The sequence below is a fragment of the Cavia porcellus genome, unplaced genomic scaffold, assembly GCF_034190915.1.
Source record: "Cavia porcellus strain 051 isolate PalLab524CR breed Dunkin Hartley unplaced genomic scaffold, mCavPor4.1 scaffold_7, whole genome shotgun sequence".
NCBI lineage: Eukaryota > Metazoa > Chordata > Mammalia > Rodentia > Caviidae > Cavia > Cavia porcellus.
In genome coordinates this window covers 69,836,595-69,859,317 of record NW_026947490.1, presented here as the reverse complement: position 1 = coordinate 69,859,317, position 22,723 = coordinate 69,836,595, and the positions used below count along the sequence as shown (strand labels likewise).

General features: G+C 43.9%; 1 pseudogene; it reads right to left on the bottom strand.

Annotated features, from left to right (window-relative positions):
- Positions 1–14,131: 14,131 nt before the first annotated feature.
- LOC101788681 (vomeronasal type-2 receptor 116-like) overlaps positions 14,132–22,723 on the bottom strand; it is a 30,606-nt pseudogene continuing 22,014 nt past the window's right edge.

Genomic DNA, 22,723 nt, shown 5'->3' with positions numbered 1-22,723 from the left:
GCCTGCAGTCCACTCTGAAAATGAACACCCTGCATTGGAACCTAGGACACTAGTCCTCATCAAGAGACATCACCATGAATCTCTCTAACCATGGTGGAATGGTCCTCAGCACTCCAACTGCCATCAAAGTTGCTGGAAAGCCTGCCTGGATTCATCATTCCCACTTCAAGTTGGTTCCAGCCTCTTGACAATGATCAACCTACACATAAGTGGACTGTCATTCCCTCCAAGGATTCTTTAAAGCTTAAAATTGCCAAATGTATCTGATAATCTTGTTCTTATGTGTTCTTCCTTATGGAGACCCTAAGAAGATACCTTATAATCCACTGTTTGGAACTTGAAAAATTACTATTTTACTGGTGAATTATTGAGAGTCAATGCTACTGTCCATGGGATAATTAAGATAGATTCATGTGCCCTATTAAATGACATCCCAGCAAAAATTAGACAGAAGAGAATGTTGTTGGGTCAGCATGCCATGCTGCAAGATTGGTTTCTAATGGAAGGGAAACCAAACAGGCCTTGCAGGGACCTATGTAGTCAAAAGAAATTACAGTCAATTGGGATGGCAGGGTCAATAGATTCAGAAGTGTCCAGCCTAATAGTTAGAGACCAAAGTTACAGACACTTAAGTGCACTCATCAACCAAGATCTAGCAGCCCTTAGTGACTGTCTCCAAATTAGAAGATTCTTTAAGTTCACTGGCTGAGATGGTTTTAAAAGACTGGCGGGACCTACATCTCCTGCTCCTAAAGGAAGGAGGCCTCTGTCTGGCCTTAGGAGAAAATTGTTGCTTGTATGCCAATCATTCTGGGGTTATCTGACAAAATATGGCCAGCCTTAAAAGGTGGCTACAGGAATGAGAATAACCAGACAAGCTGAACAGAATTGGTTTGAATGATGGTTTTCTCTAATTTCAGCAGCCTCTGGACCTCTGTTAATTTTTACATACTTTTTTAACAATTGGACATTGTATTATAAAAAAATTGATAAACTATGTCAAAGACCAAGTTCAAACTATAAAGCTCATGATTTTAAGGACACAAGGTTATGAATAGATACCTCTGTTTGAAAATCCCATGAGCCAATGATTTGATTCACTGACAAAAATCGGTGGGGAATGTTGTGCACTAGCAAAAAGAGATTTGTCATCCTGTGCTATGCTTGTCACCCTAGTAACCATGTAACTCTCTTTGCAAACACAGCTATTTTCCACAGCTGGCCACCCTGGAGCATGGACCACATTGTTATAAATTAACTGACACACTGTCATACCTTTCTGTGTCATCACACTAGTAACCTGTTTGCTGTGTCAATCTTTGTTCCCTCTGTGAGAGACAAATGTTGCTGTGTCAACCTTTGTTCCCTTTGTGAGAGACAAATGTTCCTGGAATTAGCAGACCAAGGCCTATGAATTCCTATAAGGAAGGAAAGGGCTAACCACCAACTGCCAAATATCTCTGACCTCAAGCAAAGGGGAACAAATGCCTTCCTCACTTCTGCTCTATGCCCATCACTATGTACTTGCAGATTATGTGGTTTATGTACTATGAAAGTCTGACCAAATTCTAACCCAGTTATAAAGCATTGCAAAGTCCTTCTGCACAGTGTCACTGGTGCCAGATTAAATAAAGCACACTTTTTCTTTTTAAAAGATGTGTTGCCACTTTTTTTGGACAAATTCTCGGGAACCATTTTTGGTATTCAACACAAATAGCATAATTGACATGCCCTCCATTTCTCTTTTTGAAGTCTCTCCTCAGACGTGTTTGCCTCCATTTCTGCCACATGCTTTTGAATCCATTTGTGCTGCAAGTTCCTGATCTTGGAGAGGTAGTCTGATAGCTTTAAAACCTCATTTCAATATTTTGATAAATCTCTCATTTAGCAATGCTCTGCAGCAACCCAAACATTTCAGATATTGCAGTTTATGTTTTATGTAACTAAAGGGTTTTCTAGCATCCCTGGTGGTTTCCTCTTGAATCTTGGTCTAGCTGATGTCTACATGTTTCTTGGAAATCCCTCTGTCATCATTGCTGGGCCTTTCTTTGGAAGATGCCCTAACGGAGAGTGTGGAAGGTTGGGATGGGTTCCTGGTGTAATGTTAGGATGCAGTGTACTAAAATTAAGGCTGTGAGCATTATATGCCTTCAGTATGAAGTTCATATAGAACTGGTAGAATGAGTTATGGTCCTGCATTGCTTGTTGGCACTGGTATTTTTCCCACCATGAAATGTGTCTACTCTGCAATTCTTGTAAGCCATGCATGGTGATGTGGAGATAGCCATGGACACACTGAATCTCCAGAAAATGTAAATGAAATAAAACTTTAGTTCTTTCTCTGAGTGTGTGACAGGGAGAATTTTTGCAATCCCAATGATAGTCATGGACCCACAGACAGGAACAGAGACACAGACCAAGAGAGAAACACAGAGTAGACAGACCTATGTAAGACACACACACACACACACACACACACACACACACACACACCACAGAGAGAGAGAGAGAGAGAGACAGAGACAGAGACAGAGACAGAGACAGAGAGAGATAGATACAGAGAGGGAGACAGAGAGAGAGATTGAGGCAGAGAGGAGAGAGAAAGAAATAGAGAGAGAGAGACAGAGAGAAGACCCAAAAAATATGAGACATAGATATGCTTCCAACAGAAGGTACCTGTTGAATATTGAAATTTTCCAGAGAGATCCAGAGACTGATTCCACAGCAGAATGGTTGCCGGATGCCTGGGTTTGGGGGGATGTGATTAAAGAGTGATAATCTCTGGAGGGTTCTTAGTTGGAATGTCTTTGAGTGGATGCAAATCTGTGAGTATCTGGAGCTACAGATGTCCAGCCTATGATAAGAACCTTCTCCCTGGCCAAAGCTATCCAGGTTTCTGAACTTTTGTTTTGTCCCATTTGCAATTGCTGACAAATCTTGGGCATGTGGCTGTATGCGTGCAATGCCAGCAGTCAGAAGACAGAGGCAGGGGGAAAGGCTTTGAGTTGCAAGCCATTGTGAATGAGCTAGCAAAAACCTGCATGAAAAATGCAAGAAATTGATCCATTGGGGCTCCTTCCAGCTGGTGTCATGGTAGGCACTGGATGAGATCAAGATCTAAAGGAAACTCTTTGAAAAAGAGATGTTAGTAAGATATGTGGGGAACAGGGCATCTTTTCAAAGTGTTGGGCAGGAGCTCTCTACAGGCAAGGCAAGGCACTTGTGCTTCCTTGTGCAGCTTTGAAATGCCTGGTAGAGAGTCATATGGGCAGCATTGTCCTATAGAGAAGTCCCAGTAAGTGTGGAAGGTGCTCAGACCCATTGTAGAGGTGTGGCAGGCATGTAGGCCAAGGAGGAGGCTGCATGCATTAGGATAACCTGGGTGGGATGGAGAGAAATGTGTGTCCACTTGGGCTTGGAGTTGCAATTGAAGCCTTGAACTTGTCAATTTCCTGGTAGGATCCCACAGCTGCAAATCGACTTGCTGTGTCCTTAGGTCACAGCAAGAAATCTATGACTTCCTGCATGACTTTTCTGATCCATACAGGGAGAATGGGAAATCTCAGGGCATCCTGGAGCCACACCTCTGCATGCCTCCCACAGCTGCTGGTGAAAGCATCCAGCAGGGCTCAAGCCAGAACCAAGCCATGCCACCCTCCAAGATCCCCAGAAATGACTGGTGGCTCCTCTGATATTCCTGGAAGTGTGCACAACCAGAATGCAGCAACCCCTCCAGATGAAGCCCTGGAAGCAATATTTGATGAAAAATAGCTCACTGAGCTTTTTGACCATAAGGCTCACCCCATGACAGCGATGGCCCACAGCAGGCTACCACAAGCCCCCTTTCATTGGCATCCCTAGGTATCACTCCCTGATTGCTAGAAGTCCCATGTAACCGCAAGCAAGCTGGCTGTCCCTGAGGGTGATGGCCAGATGCAGGACACAAGATGTGACAAGACTCTCAATGGCATCCAGAGGAGCATATTGTGGGGAGGTCCCATCAACAGACAAAAGGATAGTCAGACCCTCTGTGGGGCCCCGACGACAGTCTCCTTGGGTCAGCAGATCTTCCAGTTGGGTGCCATGACAAACCCTGTTTGTGAGCAGAGACTCTATGTGAAGCAGATGACAAATGCCTGCAGTGGTCAAAGGTTCAATGGGCACTAGACGGTGACTTTAACCAATGACCAGAAACTCAGTGGAAGATATCAGCTTGTAGCAGTGCCACAGCCAGGACTCATAGACTTGCCAGGAATTCCTGGCATCCAGGAACAACTCCCAGAACAGAATGGAAGCTTGCAGACAAAGCGGTACCCACTTCCGACAAATTCCCAGTGATCCAAGCCCTATGTCTGCCCATACCGGAGCTGCGGAAAATCTTACTGGAGGCCTTCTTACCTATGTTTCCACCAGCGCACACACAGAGGTAAGAGTGGGTTTGGGTGCTAGGGAGGCGCAAGTGGCCCTGTCTGTGTGTGTTTACAAAGTTTCACAAAGCTCCCTGGGCATTCATGGTTTCCACATGCACTGTTGCTGGGCCTTCAATCTAGCTTCTCCCCCATGAGAGCTTCTCCCTTATGCTAGGCCCTACCACTGAGCTACATCGCCAGCTGTCTTTTCCTCTTCCTTCCTGTACTTCACACTTGGTTTCTTGTTTTTCCACTTCATCTTGCTCTACAACTCTTCCTCTTCCCTGGCTTCCAGTATCCTTCACCCTGTATCTCCCTCTGCCACTACTTTCTACTTAGCCTTTCCCTGGTTCTTGTCTAAATGCCTGCCTCAAACTCCAGCGCAGCCTGACAGGCATCTCTTGCTCTGTCTCATCCAGGCCAGAAGCCCCATGCATGCAATGTGCAAGGATGTGAGTGGAGATTCAACCGCTCAGATGAGCTACAGCGAAACATAAGAAGGCACACTGGGGAGCAACCCTACACATGTCAATCTGCCAGAAGAAGTTTCCATGGTCTGATCACTTAACACAGCATCAGAGAGTCCACACCTGATCTCCCTCTGACTGGCACCGCAGTCTACCAGGAATGCTGCATATGTTGGACATTCCCCCTGAGCCTTTGCTCTTGCTTTCTAACCACCCTCTAACAACACTTAATAAATAGCTTATACTTGCCAACTGTCTTCTCTTTTCATTATTTGCTCAAGCAAAGGAAAAGGCTTGTGTGGCTTTGGCTGTAGAGACTTAGGACTGTAGACCTTCAGAGTTACAGAAGCGCTCTTGTTTCATCTCCCTCTGTAGGGCAATGATGCTGCTGGGCTGTGCATCTGAGGATTTGCTCTCCAGAGGCAGTACTTGTCAAATACACTTAGACACAATTCTGTCCACGTGATTTTCTCAGGTGAACTATTTCCTGTACATCTTTCAATTCCACCACTAGTGTGAAAAGTGCAAGACTCTTTTGCTTGGCATCAGCTGAGCGTGGTGGCATGCAATTGTGTTCCCAGTTAACTGGGAGGCTGAGGCAGGAAGACTGAAAATCCCAGGTCCATCTGAGTAAATCCTTTATTTCTTGGATTCTATCCTCTGTGGCTTTCACATGGTGTCACCATGCAGTTGAGGAAAAGCTCTCAGTTACTGCCATCATCTTGTATGCACCTCTCAAGGAGGTGTGTGTGCATGGATTTGTGAGCCACCAAACACACTTAGCCTGGAAATTTGGCAAGATGCTCTGACAGTACAGCTCATGAACAAGTGATGAAGTCCCTCAGCGGTAGAGGAGCCCTGGGTCTGATCCATAATAACAAGGAGACATTTCCCTTGCACTAAGCTCTTAGGATAGCATGCAATGGGCAAGCACCAATGGGGAAAGATTCTTTGGCCTGAAGCTTTGGTAGGCTTCGAGTGGTGACTGATCAGCTCCATGTCTTTGGGGCCTGTGGCTCAGCAAGGTCCCTACCAAGGGATGGCTGTAAGAAGAATGCCCTCAGCGGATGACTCAGAATCAAATGGACATAACGAGGCTTGGGTACTACAGCCCTGTTAAATGGTCTCTCGACAGGACCTTGTTTCCTTGCTTCAGCATCCACATTCTAAGGACCCCCAACCCCTCTCAACAGCAGCCTGGCCTTAGGACCATCCTTTCAATGTGTGCACTGGATAATGACCTTTAGGACCCAAGCTAGACTTGCTGTGGCCATCAACATTTTTCTCACCCGCTCTCCATCTCTCCAATTTCTTGTTCTGTGTTCTGAATACAGCAAGGGTGGGCAAGTGAGGCCAGAGCATAGAGAGTGCACTTGGCCTTCCTAAAGGCTGACAACCAGGCTAAGAGAAGACTCTATCCCCATCTGAGACCATCCAAATCTACATTATGGGACATGAATCTATAGGCAAGGCTGTGTGATTTGTGAAACACAAGGAGACAAATGCTGATGTATACTCATCACATCAAAAGACTCAACCTCTTTTCCTCCATTTTCAAGGCAACAATAAAGAATGCATTAAGGGGTTTTACATGCCATAAATTGTGACAGCCCTGAATTACACATTTCAGTGAAACCCTAATGTATTCATTTACACACTATTTTGAGTGCAGTATACCAAGATACTCTACAACACTAAATGCTAATTCAATCTGCATCTATCTAGTCAAGAGACAATGCCACTTGGTCATTGCAGTTCATGCCTCTGTCTCCAGAATCTGGGAGGCTGGGCCAAGACCATCACATGTTGAATTCTAGGAAGAACTGAGCCAATTAGCCAACTTTTTACTGGGAACTGACAAAAAATAGGGCTACGTATATAATTCAGCAAGAATGCAGTACAGGCAATACGCAGGAGTGAATGCAGGACTCATCTGTTAATGATCCTTCCATAGCTCCACCTAAGGAAAACTTGTTATGACTTTGACTTCCTCTAGATAGTCAAGTTTGATAGTCTTCTCAGTGCTCCACCAGGGCCGTGGGCCGACCCCGGCTGGGCCCATCTGAGGGCCTCACTAAACCATCCAATAAGTAGTAGCAATGGGTGGTGTGTACAGAGGGCAGGGACTTAATCAATGCAAGCTTATGACCTGCACTTACTGGGAATTCCTTGTTCGTGGAGAATAATTTCAATCCCGGATCCCCATCACGGATGGGGTTCAACGGGTTACCCATGCCTGCCAGTGTAGCGGTCATCTAAGGGCATCACAGACCTGCTATTGCTCCATCTTGGGTGGTTGAACACCACTTGTCCCTCTAAGAAGTTGGGGGATGCCAACCACTAAGGGGTCGCTTAACTAGTTAGCATGCCTGAGTCTCCATTATAGGAATTATCCAGACTAATCACTCCACCAAGAAAGGCCCTGCACCACCATCCACGGAATCCAGAAAGAGCTATCAATGTGTCAATCCTGTCCATGTCCGGGCTGGGTGAGGTTTCTGTGTTGAGTACTCCTGGTGGTGCCAATCCGTCAGTTCCTTTAAGTTTGAGCTTCACAACCATACTCCCCCCAGACTCTAAAGACTTTGGTTTCCTGGAAACTGCCAGGCGGGTCATGGGAATAATGCCACAGCATTGCCGGTCGGCATCGTTTATGGTCAGAACTACAACAGTATCTGATCCTCTTCGAACCTCCGACTTTCATTCTTGATTAATGAAAACATTCTTGGCAAATGCTTTCGCTTTGGTCCGTCTTGCGCGGGTCCAAGAATTTCACTCTAGGGGCACAATACGAATGCCCCCGGCCATCCTCTTAATCATGGCCTCAGTTCCAAAAACCAACAAAATAGAACCGCGGTCCTATTCCATTATTCCTAGCTGCGGTATCCAGGCGGCTCGGGCCTGCTTTGAACACTCTAATTTTTTCAAAGTAAAGGCTTCGGGCCACGCGGGACACTCAGCTAAGAGCACCGAGGGGGTGCCGAGAGGCAAGGGGCGGGGACGGGAGGGGGCTCCTCTTGATATTGACCGCCCACCTGCTCCCAAGATCCAACTAGACCTTTTAAACTGCAGCACCTTTAATATATGCTATTGGAGCTGGAATTATCTCAGCTGCTGGCACCAGACTTGCCCTCCAATGGATCCTCGCGAAAGGATTTAAAGTGGTTTCATTCCAATTACAGGGCCTCGTTTAAAAGAGCCCTGTATTGCTATTTTTCCTCACTACCTCCCCGGGTCAGGAGTGGGTAATTTGCGCCCCTGTTGCTTTCCTTGGATGTGGTAGCCATTTCTCAGGCTCCCTCTCAGAAATTGAACCCTGATTCCACATCACCCGTGGTCACCATGATAGGCACGGCGACTACCATCTAAAGTTGATAGGGCAGACGTTCGAATGGGTCATGGCCGGCACGGGGGGGCATGCGATCCGCCCGAGGTTATCTAGAGTCACCAAGCCACTGGCACCCACCCCCTGGCTGGGCTGAGAGGGAACTGACCGGGTTGGTTTTGATCTAATAAATGCACGCACCCCCCTCCCCGCGAAGGGGGTCAGCGCCCTTCGGCATGTATTAGCTCTAGAATTACCACAGTTATCCAAGTAGAGGAGAGAGCGACCAAAGGAACCATAACCGATTTAATGAGCCATTCACAGTTTCACTGGACCGGCAGTGCACGGCTTAATCTTTGAGACAAGCATATGCTATTGGCACGATCAACCAGGTAGAGAAAAAACGACAAGCGCGGCGAGTGACAGACACCAAAGTAGGACACGACGCAGCTGGACGATGAGGGAGCAGGCCAGAGGGGAAGAGAGGCAGCGCACCACCTGGACCACCCCCGCAGCGCGACCACCGCCCTCGCTGCCACCTGCCTCCTCCGATCTTCACCCTCCGGCCTGGCCAGAAGGCCGGCGTGACGCGAGGCGAGGGTATGCCCCTGGAGGACACGAGTTCGCCACCCCCAGCGACACCAGTGGCTTCAGCGTGCACACCCGTGGGGGGTGGGAGAGGCGTCGGGTCCTCAGACCCCACTGGCTCACCTGGCTCCACACAGCAAGGCTGAAACCCGGCTGCACCACCTCCCTGTCCAGGGCCCTCTTGCATTCAAATCCCTCTTCCTGCACCAGCCTCCCAGAGTCCTGGCATGAGAGGCATGAAACCAAAGGCCTGACCGGAGATGGGTCCTCTCTGAACAATCCCCGTTAGGCTTCACGCACTCCCCGGGAAACTGCAGTTTCCCTTCTCTGGAGTCTCAGCATCTTATAGGGCCTAGCGGCGTGACAGACCTCTAAGTTCTCCTGAGAAGCAAAAGCACTCAGCCCACGCATCTCAGGAAATGACCAGTCCAGAACTGAGACAAGGTTCCCATTTCAAGGGTGGATAAACCCTAGAGTTTCTGCTTTTCATTCTGTGTGTCTGTATGTGTATTGTTCTCTCCTTCTCTCATCTAATTCTGGATAGTCCTCTCTCTCTCTCTCTCTCTCTCTCTCTCTCTCTCTGTGTGTGTGTGTGTGTGTGTGTGTCTCTCTCTCTGTGTGTGTGTGTCTCTCTCTCCATCTCTCTCTCTCTCTCTCTCTCTCTCTCTCTCTCTCTCTCTGTGTCTGAATGTGTGTGTGAATTTCTGTGCGTGTGTAGGTGTCTTTGTGTGTGTGTGTGTGTGTGTGTGTGTGTGTGTGCGTTTTTGTCTGTGTGTTTAGGAGTGCTTTTATTTTTTTATTTTATTTTTTATCGGTACCAGGGATGGAACTCAGGACCACCTGCTTGCAAGGCAGGTGCTTATACTGCTGAGCTAAATCCTCAGCCCCAAGAGTGCTTTTAAGTATGTTTGTGTGTTTGCATGAGTGTGACAGGATATGTTTCTATCCACATGTCTGTGTGTGTGAGTGTCTGTGTGTGCCTGTGAAGAATTTTGGGCTTGACTATATGTAGGGCCTTCTCCACTCCAGATCCATGGCACTAAGGACTCTCCACAAGCCTTTCTGAGGTTTTCTCCAAATTCTGGGGCTTTGCACGTTGGCCCCACTGGGTCAGAACTTGCCACCTCCCTGCCACAGCTCGCCAGAGCCAGCACCTCCACTTGCGGTAGTCTCTGTCAGTGAAGCTGGCACAAGCCCACCGTCCAGTGTTGGAGTACTAACTTCACAGGCCAGTCTCCTAGAGATTGTCTCATCCCTGAAGAAAGAGGGAAAGCCCTAGTGAAAGGCAGAAGGACGTTCACACTCAGAAAGGGATCCAGCCCCTTTGCTTAGGGCAGCTGGGAAAGCAGCACTGCTCCCTAGGCACAAGCCTGAAAGCACTGTCTTGCCCTGTGTGTGTGTTCAAGTAGTTGAGATGGGAAAGTGCCTGGTGGGACTTTGAAGACTATTTTGCTCCTAGAAAGAAACAATTGGGGAATCTGAATTAAAAATGGCAAAGGTCCGTAATCAGGTAGAAGAAATAAATCTTTAATAAAGGAGACAGGTGGAGAGCCAAGCTCCAGGGAAGATAAAAGCCAGGGACGGAACAACTGTGGGAAAGTGCAGGATTGGGACTTGCCCTCAAGGCAGGGTCTTGGGTGGAGTGCCCACCCCTTCCCTCCCTCCAGGGAAACACAAAGTCAGGAGTGCAGGTTTCCCCGCTAGAGAGAGGTTCTCTGGATATTCCCTGGGCGAGTCAGGCTCGAGGTTCTCCTCCTTTGGGAGCAGAGTTTTTGGTAATGTCACATGGTCTTGGCCATGAGAGGGGCAACTTTCTTTGGTGGCGGGCCTCCTGCTGTAGGGTGCTGGAAATATGGCAACTGCAGCAGGACTCAGATGGGCACTGGCTTGCATCTGAGAGGCAGGATTCATGCAGCCTCTTCTGCTGTGTCTGCCACTGCTGGTGAGGCACATTCAGGTTCCCAAGGGGGACCTGTGTCCCATGGACCTCAGCTTTAGGCAAGACCCTTGCTGGTACTTCTGCTGCTGCTGCTCCTGCTGTGGCTGCCGGTCCTGCTGACACTGATCTTGCTGGTCCACTTGTGCTTTGTTCTCCTCCTGCCCCTCCTTGGGCTCCCTCCATTCCTCTGCACCCTGGTCCTGCTCCCCTTTCCCTTCCTATCACCCTCCTTTCATTTCTTATGCCTCCTATTTCTCCTGCTCCTCCCATTGCAACCTTCTGCTTCTGCCTGAGCACGGGCTCAGTGCTTATAGGGATGACCTGGCTTTGGTGGGCTTCGGGCTCCTGGGCTCTGACCTTTCGGATCCTGCTGGTCATGTCTTGCAGTCACTGTTCTCGGGCATCCTGGAGCTGCAGGTACATGTCCTGCCAGGACTCTTGCTCCTCTGGCTCTTGGCTCTTAATGTGTCTGTGACAATGCAGTTTCCATAAATGCTCTGTCTTTTCAGCAAGCCCTCCATTACATGTCTCTATGCATTGGAGCTCATGAGGCGGGCACTTCTCCAGGATGGGTTGAAGGACACAATTCGGGATGAAGTTCACATCACAGATGGTGTCTTGGTTTTTGGAGAGAAACTGGCGGAAGCACTCATAGAAGGCTATCTTGCTTGCACAAGAGGCAGAGGCAAAACCTGAGAAGCCTGCCATCATGGCCCAGGTTCTGTGTGTGCTGCAGCTGGCTTCCTGGTCTAATTCCCGATTTTCCCTCAGAGGGGCTGGTCGAGCCAGCCTGAATATGCTCTGCCAGGGTGTGTTCAGACTCCGGTGTGCTCGGCACCTTCCAGGCGCTGTATTAATGCTGACACAGAGGCAGAGATACCCCCCAGGCTGGGCTGGAGGTGTGAGGCTGAACCTGGCTGTAACCTTGGTGATTAGAAGCTTCTCAGGGTGGAGAAGCGGGAGCCACCAATGTGAAGTGCTTCTGGCTGCTGCCTATGCTCTGGGGGCAGGCTGCAAACCTGCTGGGAGGCATGGGGAGCCGAAGCCATTCTGTGTATCCATTCTGAGCCTCGAAGGCTGCGCTCCCTGTCTCTGCATTTTCACATGGGAAGCCCCAGGCATGCCACACCTCTGGCAGAAGCACATCCCCACCTAGGCCTTCTGTGGCTCTGCTCTCCTCAACATCCTGAATGCTCTGCCAGCTTTGGGCTGGGATACAGCCAAGCTTTTCCACTGGGCTCCCAAGGCCCTGGCCAACCTGCCAACCTGCTGGTCTTTGCGCAAGCTCTTGTCTGTCTCTCTGACACCTGTGCACTCAAGGACTTCTGGAGTCATGGGCAGGGCAGAGAGCTTCCTTAAGTATTTGCCAAGCTTGTGGAAGTCGCTTATGCACAGCAGGTGCCCCTGCAGCTTCTGTGCTGCTCACATCATGGGCTCCAACCTAGTCTTCGCCATACCGGTCCTACCCAGGTCTCCTAGCTCACCACACTGGCCACCCTCCCTGGAGCAACACTGGCTGCTCACCCTTCTCTGGACCAAGCTGGGCCTAAAGGGCCTGAGGGGGCTGGGCTTGCACAGCACAGATGGCTTGCTCCAACACACAGTTTAATTAAATCCACGCGGTCTGGGTTCAGAGAGGCCACCACAATCTACGCTTTCAACAAAACAACAGATGTTTCTCCAAGCACAGAGCTGAGCTCCAGGATAGCAACTTCCTCCTTTGTCTTTCAGCTTCTCTTTTGCCTCTCCCACAGGAGTGGGGCCTAAGCAGCCAGCAGATTCACCTTCAAAGTGTGCCTCCCACCCAAGCAACATAAGAGCCCCCAGGGCAGCTCTCAAGACTTGGGCCCTTTTTATGCCTTGAGCTCCGCCCATACTCCCATAATGCATCTGACCTGAAGTCCCACCCACCATGCCAATGCCTGTCTGCCTACCTACCTTGGGATGGGCCTGGGGGCTGGCGGGCCCTCCTCTTTCCTCTTCAGCTCATCCGTTCATTCATGAGCTGCACTCTCATCCCACATTCTCTTACTTTCTGGTTTCCTTGTCTCCTGACTTCACTTCCCCTATCCTGGGGCTGTATTCAAAGGCCATTGTGTTGAGCTCTGTGCCAGCAAGTGGCCCACTGGCATGAGCTCTGTGCCTATTGATGGCCCTGTGGCCAAATCATGTCATGTGGGGCCTAGCAGGTTCTCCTTCAGCTGAGGAAGGGTCGGGGCTGCGTTCAAATCGCCCTCTTCCTGCACCAGCCTCCCAGAGTCCAGGCATGAGAGGCATGAACCTAAAGCCCCAAATCAGAGATGGGTCCACTCTCAACAATTCTCTAGGCTTCACGCACTCCCCGGGAAACTGCAGTTTCCCTTCTCTGGAGCCTCTTCCAATCAAACCACGAGGCTTGAGATTCACCACATTCACACCCACCTAACCTTTCCATAGGGCCTTTGGTGTTTGGACTGGGGTCTGTCTGCTCTTGTCACCTTTCTAGGCTCCGGAAGTCATCTGCCTACCCTTTGGCAAGTAAGTAGCTGGGAGCAAGAATGGATGACAAGGTGATGGACAAAAGCACGTGGCATCTTCCCACCATCCAGAGAAACCAGGCTGTTTTTCAAGAGGTTTAGGCCGATAGCTTCAGGCAGCATGTTCCCCCTGAGTCAGGAGCATATGTGGATCCTGCACATGAAAGCACACTTTCTGTGTCCCTTTCCCTGCCTCACCCGAATCATCGCTCATGGGATCTAGAGCATCACAACTTTGACGGCTCTTGCTATGAGCCCAGCCATGCTGCATCTCATCCCCAGCCAGTCTTTACCCATTGCATTTCTTCACAGTGACAGGGGCACGCTTCAAATGGACTCAGGCACACAGTGTCTAGAAAACAGAGTCCCACCACTTACAGGGCCTAGCAGCATGGCAGCCCTCTTCAGTTCTCCTGAGAAGCAAAAGCACTCAGCCCATGAATCTTAGGAAACAACCAGTCTGCAACTGAGACAAGGCTCCCTTTTTAAGGGTGGATGGACCCTAGAGTTTCTGCATTTCATTCTGTGTGTCTATATGTGTATTGTTCTCTCCCTCTCTCATCTCATTCTCTCTCTCTCTCTCTCTCTCTCTCTCTCTCTCTCTCTCTGGGTGTGTGTTTGTGTTTCTGTGTGTGTATATGTCTTTTAGTGTCTGTGTTTTGTCTGTTTGTGTGAATGTGCTTTTAAGATTGTGTGTGTGTTTGCATGAATGTGACAGAATGTGTTTCATTCTGTGTGTCTGTGTGTCTGTGTGTACCTGTGAAGAATTTTGGGTTTGACTATGCGTAGGGCCATCTCCATCACAGGTCCATGGCACTAAGGAACATCCACAGGCTTTTCTGAGGTTTTCTCTGAATACCAGGGCTTTACACGTTGGCCCCACTGGGTCAGGACTTGCTACTGCCCTGCCACAGCTCGCCAGAGCCACCACCACCACTTGCAGAGGTCTCTGTCAATGAAGGTGGCACAAGCCCCTCATCCAGGACTGGAGTGCCAGCTTCACAGGCTAGTCTCCGAAGGATTGTCTCATCCTTAAAGAAGAGAGGGAAAGTCCGTGTGAAAGATGGAAGGGTGTTTCTACTGGGAAGGGGCTCCAGCCCTTTTGCTGAGGGCAGCTAGGAGAGCTGCACTGCTACCTAGGCACACCTCTCAAACCACTGTCTTTCCTGTGTGTGTGTTCAAGCAGCTGAGGACATATAGTGGGATCTTTGTGCAGCCAGTCTTGCCTGAGATGCAGAGGTGCAAGCCAAGAAGCCAGGCATTGTGGTTTGGGTTCTGTGTGCACTGCACCTGGCTTCCTGGTCTCATTCCCAAATTGCACTCAGAGGGGCTGGTGGAGCCATCCTGGCTGCACAGTGGAGGTTCTGGGCAATGAGCTCTGCCAGGGTGTGTTCAGATGTAGGTATGCTCGGCGCCTCCCATGCGCAGTAGTAATGGTGGCACAGAGGTGGAAACACCCCACAGTCTGGGCCAGAGGCCTGAGGCTGGACCTGGTCATGGCCCTAGAGATTGGAAGCTTCCCTTTGACCCTAAGACCCTTGAAAATATGCACATAATAAATGCAGTCCTCATTGCACAAAAATCACCTGGTACTTGCAAGAAAATCCAATCTGATAGATCATACTCTCTGTCCAAAGACCAATATATGAGTTATAAGGGATATGGATACTAAATAATTAATGATCCTTCATATTAAAATATAAGGACTCTCAAAGGCTTCAACTTGGATGAAATTAAAACCCTTTCATCAGTCTTATGGGCCCAGAGTAGGCCAGACTGGGTTGCCTTCTTTTGCTGAATCACTGGAAGCCAACAGTCCATGTCTGTATTGGGGACTAATCTATAACTTTCCTGGTAGACAATAGAATTCTCTATAGTTACTCAAATGTCCCCTCTGTCAAAAAATGGTTACCATCATCAGGGTAGCTGAGACTCTTGTCTCTCATCCCTTCTGCCAGAAATGAATTTGTAGCCTGGGAGGACATCTCACCAAACAGGAATAAGCCCGTTCTCATATTGCTTCTGGGAAAAGACTTTCTTTTCTAACAGTTAGAAGCAATTTTTCCATTGCACCAAACCAGGCAGCCTCCTTCTTTACACCTGCAACAGCTTGAGAAGCCAGGATATAATAAGAGCTGTAGCTACATCTTGGAACAAATGGCCTCCTAGTGAAGATCCTATCTTTACTCTGAGGCTTTAGTGAAAGCAGGGATGAATCTATATTGACACCTAAAATAAACCACAAAGATTTGTAATAAGAATGTGCCACTGAGGGTTCATACCATATATTCTAAAATATAACCCAGTCCATCTGCAAAGTAGTCATTGTGCCATGTGGCAAGTTGAAGGAATTTGAGTCAGAGACATGAATTCAAGCTTCTGGATTCTACCTCAAGAGGTAAGAGGTAGACCACATTTTCCTTCCCTCTTTGAAAATCTACCATAATAGACTTCATCTATTACACAATGATTGAAGGTATCAGAAAATGGTCAATAACTCAGAGATTGGAAGCAAAGACCTATGTCTGGCAAGAGTTTCCAAGAAAAAAAATGCAAACAAGAATAGCATCACAAAAGATCAGTGACTCTGTAGACAAAGTAATTAAAACTAATGAAGCAAAATCCAAAAAGTTGTAATGAAAGAACATGAACTTGAGGAAAACTTCAAATGGCATGATTTAAGAATAGAATCCCAAGGAGAGGTATGAGAGAAGTAGGTACCACAAGAAAAAATATCTAAAGAAATGTTCAAATACTTTCCAAATTTGTTGAATACTATATAGATTTACTAATCAGTGAATTGAGGTAAATATTCAACAGAAAGGCAAGCTCACATAAACATTACTATGTGTCCTTATCCACATTATTCCCCAGATCTGACACCATGCAACTGCTAGCTCTTTCCCAAAGTCAAAATGACTATGAAAAGAAAATACTTTAAATTGATTAGGAAATTAAGGAAACCATGACAACACAACTATATTTGTACATTTGTACATTCACAAAACAGGACTTGAGAATTGCTTTCTGGTTAGTGTAACCTATCAGGAAAAGTGTTCTTTTTAAAAAATTTTCCATGTTTACAGTGCACAATATTTTTACCTCTTGTGTAGAATTGGTACATAAACTTACTTCCTTTTCTCATCCTGTTTTTGTCCCTTCCCCTCATCTCTGGACCCTCTTCTGCTTTGAGAGAGCTCTATCTCAAGGGGAGCATTCTTTTTTGTTTTCGTTTTTAAAAGCCATTTTATTTCAAAGGTGAAAAAATGAAAATAAAAATATAAAAGAAATTTCCAACACAAGTCAATCAGGAGGCAACAATTATATATATATATATATATATATATATATATATGTATATATATATATATATATATATATATATATTATATAGTACATTGTTATCCCCAAATCATTCACACAGACCTCATCTAAATTCTATTGTCCAAACAATACCTGCACAAATCTTTCTTTTCAGTGAATGCAGAGAAATCAGGAATATGACTATCTTAACTATATTATATACATATACACATATACATATGCTGTTTCTTTCAGCTTTTTGCACTAGTGAAGCAATATGATGCTTACACATATATGACTTAGTCATTTCACTTATGAGCAAACTCTTTTTTATTTAAAAAAATAAAAATTAAAAATAAAACAGGTCACTACAGGACAATTTAAGCAACATAGTGTTTTGCCACAAGACAACGTGACATAACAGTAGCTAACATAGTACAGTAGCTAACATAATATTTCCTTGAAATATTTGAGTATAACTTCATATACTATAGTATCAAACATAATAAGACAGTGTAAAACCATCCAAGAGAACAAAAGTATTACAGGGTATTCATAATCAACTAAAAGAAAACACCAACAATGCTTACTATCTTATCTCCTTGTTCATAAAAATTTTGTTTATACTATCACATCTAATAAAATCCAGTAAGATACAACATGATAAAACTGATGGAGACAGAAGAACAAAAGCTTGGTGGAACTTCAAAAAAAGATGATATTAAATCATCACTAGCCATTATAATCTCTTGTTTTCTTCAAAATAGCTGCTCATACCCTCACAGACAATAAAATCAAACAACCCAGAATAAAAACATTCCAACTAATGAATGAAAACATTATAAGGCTTCAAAGCCATATAATGGGGAATCAGGATAACCACAAACTTTCATGTATTCTTACCATTTCTTACACTAGGGAAACTAATCGATATTTATACATGTAAATTTCATTTATTTCACTTATGAGTACAGTCTCAACCTGCATTCATTTATTTATAAATATGGCAATGTGATCATTTTTATAGCTGAGTAATACCCCATTGTATAAAAATATCACAACTTTTTTTATCCATTCCTCAGTTGTTGGACACTTAGGTTGTTTCCAAGATCTGGCTACTACAAATTGTGCTGCTATAAACATGGGTGCACATATATCACTGTGGTATGATGTTTTCAGTTCTTCTGGGAATATGCCTAGAAGTGGAATAGCAAAAAAAATGGATTTTGAGAAATTTCCAGACTGACCTCCATTGATGGTTGCACCAGTCTACACTCCCACCAACAGTGCAGGAGAGTTCCTTTTTCCAAACAACCTATCCAGCAATTGTTATTGGTAGTATTCTTTTTTTAAAATTTTATTTAAGAGGAAAAAGAGAAAAACATAAAACAAAACAAAGCGGTGTAAGGGTAAACATAATACAGAACTACAAAAAAAAACCAACATAACAGTAAGAAATCACCTATTAATAGATTACATATTATCATCTTGGAAATAGTTGCTCAAATCACAGTATCAAAGAATACAAAGTAGACATTCAAACAGAGAGACTGCAATCATCTGTGTTCAATGATCCAAAAACATTAATATAGTCAGCTATTTAACACCCCTAAACACACTTGCTGTTATATCCGTTAGAGCTCTTTTTTTTCCCCCTCTCTTTTTTACAACAAAATTTACACATTTTGGATTTTATTACTCCTTAGTTCTTATTACTCTTTTGGAGGGGGGGAGAGAATAAAGTCAAATATGGCAAAACAAAGCTGTCAGTCAAAACCAAGGATAGACATAGCACATGATGTAGAACAGAGTACAAGGTTATCAACAATGGTTATCAACGCTGTCTCTTGTTTCCTTAAAAAGAATTGTCTATCTCATTAGGTATTATAAAGTTGAACAAACAGTAGAGAATAAGACAAATAAAACCTAAACCTTGTAAACATTACAGGAATTCAAAAGAAGATAATAGTCAAACCAGAATGGGCATCATAGTGAATCTTATTGCTTTCAAAGTAGTTGCCTATTCCCTCAAACTTGATACTATCATACAGAATGGAACAGAGTCTAATCTGTCAAAACAAGATCATGTGAGTATTACAGGACTTCAAAACAAGTTAATAGGAAATCAAAAAGAGTTACTATTATATATTCTAATTTTTTTAAATTTTTCCCCTTAATTAAAACAAACATAAGAAATAACTAAATAATTTTTTTAAAGAATAAGGGAGAGATTGAGTTAAAACAGGACATAACAATATAACAAAAGAGGTCAAAGCATGACTGTTTCAGCAACCTCGTGCTTCATCACCAAATAACCCGACTTAATAGTAGTTACCATAGTGTCTGTCTTTTTCCTTGAAATATTTGGATAAAACTTCATATACTATAGCTTCAAATATTTCCATATCAAGAAGCCCAGAATAAAGCCTTTCCAATTAATAACTGAAAACTTTATAAGGTTTCAAGGCACGTAATGGGGAATCATGATTACCACATATTTTTATATATTTGAATCATTACTTACATTAGGGAAACTATTCGGTATTCACACATGCGAGATTGATTTATTTCACTTATGAGTATGGTCTCAAGCTGCGCCCATTTATTGATAAATATCTCAATGTGATCCTTCTTTATAGCTGAATAATACTCCATTGTATAGAAATACCACAACTTTTTTATCCATTCCTCAGTTGATGGACACTTGGGTTGTTTCCAAGATCTGGCAATTACAAATTGTGCTGCTATAAACATAGTTGCACATAACACTGTGGTATGATGCTTTAAGTTCTTCTGGGAATATGCCTAGAAGTGGAGTAGCTGGAAAAAAATGGATTTTGAGAAATTTCCAGACTGACCTCCACGATGGTTGCACCAGTCTACACTCCCACCAACAGTGCAGGAGAGTTCCTTTTTCCAAACAACCTATCCAGCAACTGTTATTGGTAGTATTCTTGATCCTGACCATTCTTTCAGGAGTGAGATGGAATCTCAGTGTAGTTTTAATTTGCATTTCTCTAATGAGTAATGATGATGAACATTTTTTCATATATTTATTTGCATCTGTATTTCTTCATCTGAGAATTGTGTGTAATGCCCATTTTTGGAGTGTATCTTTGAATTTCGGGGTCTGATTATTTTTTAATTCTTTGTATGTTTTAGACAGAAGTCCTTTGTCTGAGGGACAGTTCACTAAGGTTTTTTTCCCAGTTTGTGGGTTTTCTTTTCACTATGCTACAGATTTCTTTTCATGTGCAGAAACTTTTTAATAAGATGTGATTCCAGTTATTGATTCTGGGAAGTATTTCCTGTGTGGTTTGAGTCCTGTTCATGAATTTTCTACCTATCTCTATGTCTTCAAGGTTTTTACCCAATTCGTCTTCAAATAGATTTAGTGTTTCTGTTTTAATATTCTTATCTTTAATCCATTTAGATTTTAATTTAGTACATGGTGATAGGCATGGGGCTAGTTTTAGTTTTCAGCACATGGAGAGCCAGTTTTTCCAACACCGTTTACTAAAGAGACTGTTGTTCTTCCAGTGAGCATGTTTGGACCCTTTATAAAAGATAAGGTGGTTGAGTATGTTGGTAGATGTGATTGTATGTTCTAATCTATTCCATTGACCTTCAGCTCTGTTTTGACTCAAGTACCATGTTGATTTTATTACTTTGTAGCATAACTTCAAGTCAGGGATTGTGATGCTTTGTAGCATAACTTCAAGTCAGGGATTGTGATGCCTCCTGCCTTGCCTTTGCTGTTTAGAACTGCCTTTGCTATTCTAGGTCTCTCCTGGTTCCAGATGAATTTTACAAGTGATTTCTCTAGAACTATGAGGGATGCTGATGGTATTTTTATTGGGATTGCATTGAATCTGTATAACAGTTTTGGGAAATTGGCCATTTTCACAATATTTATTCTTCCTATCCATGAGCAAGGGATGTCTTTCCATTTTCTGAGATCCTCTTCAATTTCTTTTTTCAGTGTATTATAATTTTCCCTGTATAGAACTTCCACTTCTTTTGTGAGAATAATTACTACATATTTCACTTTTTTGATTGCTGGTGTGAAGGGTTTGGCTTCTCTTATTCCTCTCTCTGTGATTTTGTTGTTAGTGTATAGGAATACTATTGATTTTTTTGAGTATTGATTTTGTATCCAGCTACAGTACTGAATTTGTTTATCATATCTAGGAGTCTTTCAATGGAATTTTGGGGGTCTTCTATGTAGAGTATCATGTCATCCACAAATAATGATAATTGAACTTCCTCTTTTCCTATCTTTACCACTTTTGATTCTCACTCTTGTCTAATTGCTCCGGTTAGTATTTCCATTACTATATTAAATAGGAGTGGTGATAAAGGACATCCTTGTCTTCTGCCTGATTTTAAGGTAAAGGCCTTCAATTTTTGGCCATTTAGTATGATACTAGCTATTGGTTTGTCATAGATGGCCTTTATTATATTTACGAAAAGACCATCTATTCCGATTTTCTGTAAGGTTCTTATCATGAATGAATGTTAGACCTTCTCAAAGGCTTTTTCTGCACCTACAGAAATGATCATGTGATTTTTACTTTTGACTTTATTGATATGGTGGATTACATTTGTTGATTTATGTATGTTGAACCATCTCTGCATGCCTGGGATGAATCCCATTTGGTCATGGTGTATAAACTTCTTGATTTGCTGCATCCTATTTGCCAATATTTTATTGGAGATTTTTGCATCTGTATTCTTTAGGGAGATTGGCCTGTCGTTCTATTCTTTAGTTGTGTGTTTCTCAGGTTTTGGTACTGGGGTAATATTTGCTTCCAGGAATGACTTAGGAAGGGTTGCTTCCCTTTAGATTTCATTGAAGTGTTTGAGGAGTGTTGGCAATAAGTCTTCTTTGTATTTCTTGTAGAATTCCACAGTGAGTCCCTCTGGGCCTGGGCTCTTCTGTGTAGGTAAGGACTTAATTACATTTTCAATTTCGTTAATAGAAATTGGGTTATTCAGCAGTTTTACATCTCCTTGACCTAGCTTTGGTACTTCATATATTTCTAGGAATCTGTCTATTTCTTCTGTGTTATCAAACTTTTGAGAATAGAGATTTTCAAAACAGGTGTTGATTATATTCCTGTATTTATACAGTCTGTATTGATTTCGCCTTTCTCATTCCTTGTTGCATGAATTTGAACTTTTTCTGCCCTTTTTAAAATAAGCTTGGCTAATTGATTATCAATTTTATTTATTCTTTCAAAGAACCAACTCTTTGATTCATTGATTCTTTACTTAGTCTCTATTGCATTAATTCCTCCTCTGATTTTTATAATTTCCTCCCTTCTTTTGGCTTTGGGCTTGACTTGCTCTTCTTTTTCTAGATATTTACAGTGTAGCAGCAGGTTATTTGTATTCATTCCTGATGTGGGAACTCAGTGCAATAATTTTTCCTCTGAGGACAGAATCTCACAGATTCTGATAAGTTGTACTTGTATTTTCATTTGTTGTACGTATTGTTTAATTTCTTCTTTAATTTTCCCTGTGACCCACTGATTACTCAAGAATGTGTTATTCAATTTCCATGACTTTCAGTTTGTGAGATTTTTGCATTTTCTTTTATCATTAATTTCTAGTTCATGGCGCTATGGTCTGGTAACATGCATGGGATAATTTAAACACTTTTGCCTTCATTTACATATGTTCTGTGGGCTAGTATATGGTCTATTTTAGAGAATGTCCCATGTACTGCTAAGAAGAATGTGTATTCTGATGTTATTAAATGGAACACTCTATATATGTCTATCAAGTCCATTTATTCACAGGTGTGATTCAGTTCTGTTATTGCTTTGCTGATTTTCTGTGGTTGATCTGTCCATTGGTGTCAGTGGTGTGTTAGGGTCTCTTGTTATAATTGTGTTACTGATAATTTGGTTTTTCATTTCTGTTAATACTTGTTTTGTATAACTGAGTGCTCTAGAATTTGGTGCATATATATTTAAGATAGTTATCTCTTTTTCTTGAAGTATGTAATGACCTTCTTCATCTTTTCTGATCATTCTTGGTTTGAAGTTCTCATTGTCTGCAAACAGAATGGCTACATCTACGTTTTTTGGGGGGTTCCTGTTACATGAAGCATTGTTTCCCATCCTTGACTTTCAGTCTGTGAGTTTTCTTTAGGGTTAGATGGGTTTCTT